At 41.0% G+C, this 10,219-nt stretch overlaps 1 non-coding gene across 1 annotated transcript; it reads left to right on the forward strand.

The window, feature by feature from the left end:
* The first annotated feature begins 6,683 nt into the window (after positions 1-6,683).
* LOC133807934 (small nucleolar RNA R71) lies at positions 6,684-6,789 on the forward strand. The gene has a single exon (XR_009879816.1). It is a non-coding gene; the product is annotated as a small nucleolar RNA R71 (small nucleolar RNA).
* The last annotated feature ends 3,430 nt before the right edge of the window (positions 6,790-10,219 follow it).

Consider the following 10,219-nt stretch of genomic DNA (forward strand, 5'->3'; position numbering starts at 1 on the left):
AAGGAGCATAAAGTGTTTTCAATTAGGAGGTCGTCTCTGTACCCCCCAAGATCCACCCCTTGCACACCCAAGGATTCATTTTCGAACATTCAAGGGTTAACCCTTGCACATCCAAGGACCTGCATACACGCACCTAGGTATACTTCCTCCCTAAGTGATATGCATGTATCTTTTCTCTTTTACACAAAGGTAGAGCCATAGGTTAGTATGCACATGTTCCTTAAGAGTTCCTTGTTCCCATGGCATGTTATGCGTGTACACATGGCTTTCTATCGTATACCCTTTACGCTAATGTTGTAGATATAGGGTTGTCTTCACGCACACACATCGTTGATTCTTAGCCTGCCTATGGGGTCTGGATGGTCTTTTAAATTCTTGTCCGACGTTGAGCCTATCAAGTTGTCATCTTCTGACTTTGAGCCCGACGCTTGCAAACCCTCTGCAAATGCGAGTGTGCGAATGCTCTACCTGCCAAGGTTGTCCTACCTCAAGCAGAAGGCATGGGGCCTTGAGAGTGAACTTGAGTCTATTACCAACGGAATGAAACATATATCTCTCGACTAAAATCAACCCTTCAAGATTGCACAGCTGAAATTTCTTTCCTAGAAGAAAATCTACCACCTGAACCTCCACCTACCTATGGTGATGGAACCCCTGGCTCTAGAGATTCTGGCCATGGGGGTGCTGATTGTGACCCATCTGAACCTGAGTTTTTCTCCATGGTCTTTCTATCATTTCTTCGTTTACCCACAGCCGAACGTTATGGGGTCAAGTAGTATCCAGGTAGACATAGGACATGTAGAGGACCTTCTAGGGGTATGATGAAGTTAATCGCTCACAAACCGCTTGTTGTTTCTATCCAGGTCCCAAACATGTCGAGGGGGATCCTTGATGATTCTGAGACCATGAGAATTGAGTCTACTCTTACCTAGGTTAAGCTTTCCAACATGCTGAAAACCCATTAACTATCACCGGTCATCATCTTCATCATTCCATCTTGCAATGATTGTGCGTCTGAGCCACTAGAGGGTCTTGTATGTTTCAGTGACTCAGTAATCAAGTTTGGAGGGATCTTGCCCCTTCACCCCTTCTTCGTTAAGATACTCAACTATTTTGAGCTAGCAGCTATCCAGTTGTGTCCCAACTCTTAGGTTGTGCTTAGTTGTTTGTATGTGTTATACAAGCAAGTGCACTCTTGGGGGCCTTCTATGAGCAAGCGAGGTCATCATCTGTACACTCTTAGGGTGAACCCAACAACGTCTGGCTTCTAACAGCTCCAGAAAGTTATGGCTCTATTTTCAATAGGGGTTCTATTTTCACTCGTGGAAGGCTCTATTTTCAATAAGGGTTAGTGGAAGAGTAATTTTTTCTTCACCAATAGCGTATCCACTCAACATACACATTTTAACACATCAAGTAAGCTTTTTCTACCTGTCTATATACATATCTTTTTTTTTCTTTACCCCTTTCCTCGGGTTTGTCTAACTATACGTATTTCTTTTTCTTGACCATAGATCTTAAAAGGGTTGTCGGAACTGCCTTGAGACCGCCGGCCCGTGATCGCGTGGAAAAGTTCATGGCTGTGCCGGTCTCACAGAAATAGGCCTGCAACCTTTTCACGGAGGGCAATCTTTATTCGGGCAAGTTGCTGTCTCCAGATCAAGCCATTTACTTGTGCTCCGTCTCATCCAAGTCTACCATTCTGAGGGTAATAGAAGATGATGAAGATTATCATTACTCTGAGGGTGACCTGATGGATACAAAAGATGAGGTCGAGGTGGAGTCTATGAACTATTCATTTTTAAGATCCTTGGTTGACAGGGCCGAGGATGTTGCCGATGATGGATATACTGATGACATCACTTCTTGGATCCCGTCGCCAGTGGTAGGTGGCGAGTTTTCTTTCAACACCCATGCTCTTGCTCCTCCTATCCTGAAGAGGAATATTGTCTTGCCTTCTTTTGACGATGCCCTTCCACCCTTAAGGGTATATTTGAGGCAGGCGTTTGCGAGTGCCTCGCTTCCTAAAGAGGTGACTCCTCGCTCCTCCACTCCTTGTGCCTCCATGGATAGATCAGGACCTTCCTGGTCTCCTTCCTTTTCTAGGCGTGCTTCCTTTTCCCGGGGGCATCCTTTGGCGACCCAGTACGGAGAGGACATGAGTCATTACATGGGAAATATTTTCGAAGGTGAGTGGGGATCTATGTATAGTATTCTAGACGCTAAGTTGAGTGAGGCTTATATGTGAGCCTCTAGGTAGGTGCTTGTCATAACACTTAATGTATGTTTTTCAATTTTTCTATTGCCTGATCATTGGCGTTTCATTTTGTTTCTTTGTTTTTACTTAGGCTTCCATCTTGGGTCATCATTTTGTCGCCTCGAGCTCCTCATCCATGCAATGGTTAGAGTTTCAACTTGAGGGGGCCATGAAGAACCTTTCCTTTGCAAAGGTAAAAAAAGACGAGTTGTCTGCACGAGTCAGTAACTTGGAGGGTCAACTTGCCGAGGCAGTCCGTCAGAGGGATACTGCACTAACCAAGGCCGCATCGACTTCCCGGCCTAACATCAAGCTTGAAGCCAATATTCATACCAAGAATGAGAAGATTAACGCTCTTGAGGTTGAATTGGTGAACGCTGAGAATGGCATAATCGAGCGCACGTTGCATGTCGTGTGGATGACTAACCCTGACGTCAACATGTCCCCCTTTGGAGAGTATACACCCAAGAAGATTGTAGAATGGAAAGGTCTGGGTGGGAACCCATAGGCCTCTCTCCAAGGCTTATTATTATATCTCTTTTTTTGGCTGTTGTGTAACCTTCTATGTTTCTTATTTTGCATGGATATTATTTTGGTTATATGTGGAACTCTTTACGTCTGAGGTCCTTTTAAGTTCTCCTTTGTGTGTAGAACTTTTATGTATAGAACCTTTGCTTATCTTTGTACTGACTGCGAGGATGTATTGACCTTCTAAGACTTTCTCATCCCCTTTTCGTTATTATGCCTAAGCGGCTTTGATAGGTCCCTCTTCTTTGATGAATTCTTTATGTCTTCCACGGACTAATGATGATAGTCTTTTTGGTGCACGTTGACTATATTTGTAAGGACACGTTGACCCTTTGGGTTCTTGGTATCCTTTTTGTATTCTTTGCGCGCACTTATTATTTTGTGCGAGAAGCGTTCTACTCGTCATTAGTACTATTTTTACAAGGGTCTCCTTTAGGACCCTTTTTGGCTTGACAGTTTGGTGGCCGCTCCAGGCTTATTAATGGATGCTCTCCTTGAGGCCTTACCCCTCGTGGAGGTATTAGCCTTTATTAGGACTCTATCCTCGTGAAATCTTTTGACTTCTTTTCATAAGCATCTCTTGTCGAAAACATTTTGGCTAGACGGCTTGGTGGCTGCTCTAGGCTTATTGGTGGACGTCCTCCTTAAGGCCTTACCACTCGTGGAGGTATTAGCCTATCATGAGGTTATCCTTATTGAACCTTTTGGCTCCCTTGGTATCCATAAGGGTAGCTAATCCTTATGAATCCAGGAGAAGCTCTAGGCTTATCAGCGGATGTCTTCATTGAGATCGTACCCCTCCTGGAGTATTTAGCCTTTCTCGCGAGGTTATCCTCATAGAACCTTTTGGTTCCCTTGTATAAGGTCGTTCAACACCTCCTTCATGTTCTCTAGGGTGGTTTCCAGCCTTTGATTCTTTTTGTGTAACTCACATATCTCGTCCTCATAGAAGCGAGACCTTGAGTTAGAACTCACACAGTGTATTCAGGGACTCTTGCCCAGCTTGTGCATGGAGGGACCTAGGGTGGCCAAAGCATGGAGTGGTCGATGGTCGAGGAGGAGGGTGCATACCCGGGCTACCCACGGGGGCGGTTGAAGGTTCTAGAGGGTCCCTATTAGGTGGGATAGTTGGGGGTGATGCCTCCTTTTCTTCTTCAGGGACTGGATGTTCCTCCAGCGCACCTCCATCCTCAGGTGATGGAGGGTTTCTCCTGGAGTCCCTTAGTTGGTCTCCATCTAGGTGAATCTCCACATATTGTGATTCCCGTAGGATTCTAGAACGCCTTGGCATTTCTTCTTATTGAAATTGATGGGAGAAAGTGACTTGATACTTGTTCTTCCCACAGACGCTGGCAAACTGTTGATGGAGAGATCTTGTCAATGATATAGGATCAGAAAACTCAAAGTGTATTGCAAAAACTATGTAGGAAGAAGAAAGAAAGAACTTGAAGGAGAAAGGTGCAAAAACACAATGGAGCAAAAATCGTATATTTCTTAATTGTCTGAGCATACCAAGAATTTTCCAAGCCCTTAGTTTGACGGGCGATGCTCTATTTATAGTTAGGCACTAATGACCCCTGATACACGGTGGTCCCTGTGACAAAATATTACATTGGCATACTCTTAGGGTAGTGATGCATAACTTAGTGGTGCAGAGGCAGTGGTGTCGTCCCTGGCGCGTGGTCAAGGGTGCCCAGGTAGTGCCTTCACTCTTCGTACTAACTCGTACAACCACTACTTATCAGATACAGATAACAAATTCATGCCTTCATCTTTCTCAGGGTCGTACATCTCGTACCTGTACGCATGCTCTGATTTAGATGGTCCTTCTAATGTTTCCTAGATACATCTTTTCTTCATGCTTCCTTGTAATTTGCTAAGTGTGGGAAATCATGTTGTGGGAGGATGAGATGTGAGGGTGTAAGAGGGTTGTGCCTTGCTATGTGAGGCCCTTAGCCAAGGAAGATGCACGCATAAGGGGATGTGCACCTAGGCACCCGCTCATTAAGACTGGGCCTCGCTATGCGAGCCCCTTGGCCGAGGAGGATGCATGTCTATTCGCCTTCACATAAGGATTGGCTTGTTGTAGGTGGTCAGTGTCTCTCTATGCGAGGCCCTTGGTCCATTAATTGTTGCACCTTCATCAATGGATGCTTTAAGGGAAATTAATCCATATTTACAATTGTCCACAATGTTCAAAATAAAAGCAAAGGAAAAGAAACTGACGTGACAAATTCAGACTGCTCATGATGAAGGACCCTTGCCACAGTCATCCTCAGGTAGCCAAAATGTTGTGGCTGATATGGATTAAACTTGGTAATTTATGAGTTAAGCTCAAAGTAGCATCGTGATCCTATTTTTTTTAGGCGAATCGACATTACAAATTTAACACTAAATGATAGAAATTAAAACTAATCCTAAAATAAAATAAATTAAATAAATTATGAAAATACTAAAATTTAAAATGTTCATAATAATAAACATTAATAAAACTAATAAAAAAATCTTGCAAATAACGGATTGGAATGCCTCCAAATGCGCTCTCGTTAACGTCATTTGGTCGGACGTTGAATTTGTCTTTAAATTTAACTTGGATCATGTCCACCCCTCGAATCCTTAAGAGCCAAAGTGTCATATGAGAAAGTCGGTCTTATGATGTTGCAATGTTATGGAGCTTTCCATAGCTCATGCAACATTGAAGCTTTCCCACTAAAGAACATTTTCACATGATTACACATTGTTCAACTACCACTTGAGCAATAACCTTTCTCTTAATAGCTCTCTCCTTACTACCACCTCCTGTTATGAAATCCACTCTACAAGATGTTGGAATTTCAGTTGCTGCAAAAAAATTAAATGTTACCTCCTCATTTTTCACTCGCAACTTCAATTCTTCTTTTTGTACATCAATTAGCGCTCTTCCTGTAGCTAAAAATGGTCTCCCAAGAATAATCGAAATATTTTCATCTTCCTCCATGTCAAGAATAATAAACTGCACTGGAAAGATGAATTTTTCCACTTTCACCAATACATCCTCAATATAACCTCTTGGGTGATTCACTAAACGATCCACCATTTGTATGGACACAAGGGCGAGCTTCTCCCAATTTTAATTTTCTATAGATAGATAGAGGCATCACATTCACACTTTCCCCTAAATAACATAATGCCTTCTCAAAAACTGTATTCCCTATAGTACAAGGAATTGTAAAACTACCCAGATCTTTAAGCTTGGGAGGTAGTTTCTTTTGCAATATTGCACTGCACTCCTCAGTAAGTGCCACCGTCTCATAATCCTCCAATTTCCTTTTTTTCTACAAGATTTACTTCATGAACTTCACATAACTTAACATCTTCTCTAAAGCTTTTGCAATGGGAATGTTGATGTGAAGTACGGGCTGCTGAAATTGTTGTTGAGGGCCTTGATTATTTTTCCATGAAAAATTATTCTGATTCCTCCTCCCTGGGTTGTAAGTGTTGGAGAAAGGGTTATTGGGTTGCCTACTAAAATTACTCATCATGTTGACTTGCTCCATAGGGATGGTGTTATTGAACTTTGTTATCATACACTGCTCAAATTGGTGAGGACCACGACAAATTTGACATCCTGCTGACATCTGAATGGCATTAACAGAGACAGTATTCTGTTGCAACTGTTTTATCAAAGGAAGTAACCTGAGCAATCAAGGCAGTGATGGCATCAAGTTCATCAACTTGTGCAACCTTTCTAACACTAGTTGACCTATCATCAGACCATTGGTGATTGTTGGTTGCCATGTCTTCTAACAATTCATACGCTTCATTGGCTTACCTTCACAAGACCCTCACATGCATCACTTATGGTTCGAGTAATACCACACAATCCGTTGTAAAAGTTGTGGACCAACATCACTTTTCAATTTCGTGATGGGGACATTTTCTCAAGAACTCGTTAAAATGATCCCACGCATCATACAAAGACTCCCCCTCTATTTGATAGAATTATAAATCTCTCCCCTCAACTTTGCTGCCTTTTATGGAGGAATTTCTGAGCAAAATCCTCCTATGTATTTATAGAGTTGGATTGAAGGAAGTTCAACGAACTTTTAGCTCTATCTCGAAGCAAAAATGGGAATAGCCTCAATCTGATTGCATCGTCGCTCACGTCTTTATACGTGAACATTGCACATAGCTCCAGAAAATTAGCTAAATGCATGTGAGGGTCTTCTAAAGGTAAGCCACCAAATTGCATGGTGGACTGCACAATTTGTAAAATCGCCGACTTAATCACAAAGTTATTAACCTCCACAGTCATTGGTCTTATACATGTTTGCACTCCCATAACAGTTGGGAGAATATAATCCCATAGGCTTCTCAGAGCGGGATTATTAGCTCGTCCTTGCCCCACCTCTGACACCCCTCCATTCAACCCATAATTGTTGTGAGAATTTGCCATAACCATAGTTGGACCAGAAGATCTCTTGTTTCTACGATTCTGCCTGAACACTTTCTCGATCTCAGGATTAATAGGAACAAGGCTATCTCCTCCTCTTCTACTACGCATATAATAGAACTACCTAAAAAAATGGTCAAGAATGCACGCAAAACAAGTTTAAAACAATTCAAAGAACAATCAAATTATAAATAGAATTAATTATATTGATATTGATTATTTCAAGTCCTTGGCAACGACACCAAAAACTTGTTGCAAAAATTAAAGATATGCAAGTGCACATAGTCACAATTTGTAATAATTTCTTGGTAAGACCAAGTATCATCCCACAAGGAATGAATTATCAATTACCATATAATTAGTTCTTAGTTACTATTTGGTTAAAGAAAATTGGTTTTGTATTTTCATGATTAAAAGTAATAAAACTACTAAAATCATGCAAGATTGTAAGAACATAAAATAGTGGCAAGTATTCCCGCCATTCACGTGGGTGACCTGGGTTCGTTCCCCTGCAACGACGCCAAAAAATTGTTGCAAAAATGAGAGTTATGCCAGTGCACACAATTAAAATTTGTAATAATTTCTTTGTAAGACCAATTATTGTCCTACAAGGACCGAATTATCAATTACCAGATAATTAGTTCTTAATTTCTATTTGGTTAACAAAAATTGGTTTTGTATCTTGATGATTAAAAACAATAAAACTACTAAAATAATGCAAGATTGTAAGATCATAAACAAGAATAAAAATCCAAGGATTTAAACAAATAGGGGCTTTAATTTCATCTACAATCCCTCCTATCAATCACTAACACAATATTAAAAACTCTTCTTCTTATTGAGCTAGCAAGTTGTCAAGGTATTTTATAATGGGATTAGCAATTACAAAACTCAACCTAAATGCGATCTTTCTATATTTCACAACCTAAATGCTACACAAATAACCTAGATATTTTCGTTCCATATTAAATCTATGTTGTTTCAATAAAAGCTTGTTTAAAATTCACTCTTTAGAATTTTAATTCAAACACAAATAAAGAATGATATAAGATGGTCAATCACATTTCATGAATTAAAATAGATTGAGACAAGCTTAATACACGAAGAAGAAAAATATTAATTTTTCATTAGATCATCAAAGGAGTTCAAGACATAAACAACCATTAAAAATAACATATAGTTTAAAAGGTAATAGAGAAAGAACTATAGAGCACAAATGGAGATGCTCCACGTTGTGTTTTCTACTTCAGAGTTCGTCCTCCCCTTTCTGTCTGATTTCCCCACTCAAAATGAGGCTTAAAACCTAATTTTTCTTCAGAAGCAATGCGGCCCGTGGCCCACCTATTCCATCGCCACAACCTGTGTCTAAATTATCGCTGGCATCAATCAGAAGGGATTGCGACCCCCATTTTCAGTGCCACGACCTGTGTATATTTTTTGGGTAAACATCATCATCAGCATCGCAGTCCTCTATTCCTGCACTGCGATCTGTGTCTATCCTCAAAAAATAGGCTTTCTGCCTTGGACCTGGCCACGACTCAGTAACGTAGCGCTGCGGCCCTTAACAATTTCTTCAACTTTTGTGATTTTGGTCTCGAAAATTCACCGAAGCCATAAAATTGCTTGAGGATTCATCTTTTCACAGAATAAACACAAAAGAGCCATTTTTTAATCATTTTTCTGCCAATTTGCTCCAATTTTTCTTTTCCTTTATTTATAAGCTAAAACTTGAAAACAAGCAAAAATAAAGCATAATACTGCTCTAAACAAATAACAAGCTTAATAAAAACTACCTAAAACACAACCTAAAGACAACACAAAACTAGACTCAACAAAGTTAATTGAGGGATCAAGGATTTGAGGCTAGATATTTAGAAATCAAGCTAGGTTGACGTTTGAGACAGCCTAAGGGGTTTGAATCTTTAGTGAGGTAAGGCTTTGCTCTGAATTTTTGGTGGTTTTATCTATGATTTGAAGGTTTTCTTAAGGTTTAAGCATTGGTCTAATTTTTGAGTTTTGATGGGCTATAGGCTAAGATTTGGGGTGGTTATACTTGTTATGCTGCTTTGATATGAATTGTAGACTGAATTCTGGTTGTAGGCTTTGAATTGGGTGGATTATAAAAGTTTTGGCTCACAGAAACGCATGGGAGCTTTAGCGTTTTGGGCTCGAGCCGCGGCCCTGTACTTGATGTTGCACATGATTGATTTGACTGGAAAGTTATTTTTGGATGTTGTTATCGTGCCTGATGTATGGCGTCATTGATTGTAGGCATATTGAATCTATGCCATGGAGATCAATTAGAATCTACGCAATATGGTCGAAGATGAAAACCAGGGTCAGGACCCTCCACTGGCCCCACAGAACTTGCAACAGATGTTTTCCAAAATGCAAGTGAGACTTCAGTGAATGGAAGATGATCCCCAAGAACTTAGGCAACAAGCCACCAGTGCCAGCCTAGCCTATGATGGAGAATAGGTGGGAGATCTTGTTTGAAAGGTTTAGGAAGCAGCACCCTCCTATATATGTTGAGAGAAGACGTCCGCATCTGGTGGGAAGTTGTGTCACAAAGGAGGGATGTGACTGTTATGACCTGGGATGAATTCAAGGATGTTTTCAATGAGAAAAACTACAGTGTTGTAGTCCAAGCTGCAAAGGTGGATGAGTTTATTAATCTAACTTAGAACAGAATTACTTATACAGAATATGCGTTGAAGTTTGACCGGTTGGAGAAGTTCGCACCGGAATTGATGCCTACTGACATGGCACGGGGGGATCATTTTGTGTGTGGGTTGAATGTGATGATAGCCCGGGATGTTAAGATAACACTAGATCTTAGGACTACCACTTATGCACAAGTAATGGAGAAGACCCTTACAGCTGAGCGCGCTGAAGATCAGATATTGAGAGAAGGCGCTGCGTGGCGCGATGCTCAGAGGATGGTGCCTCCTTTCACTGGTTCTAGCTTGGATAGTGGCCCTAGAGAGCAGAAGAAAAAGGCC

The sequence above is a fragment of the Humulus lupulus genome, chromosome X (assembly GCF_963169125.1).
Source record: "Humulus lupulus chromosome X, drHumLupu1.1, whole genome shotgun sequence".
In the NCBI taxonomy this organism is placed as follows: Eukaryota; Viridiplantae; Streptophyta; class Magnoliopsida; order Rosales; family Cannabaceae; genus Humulus; species Humulus lupulus.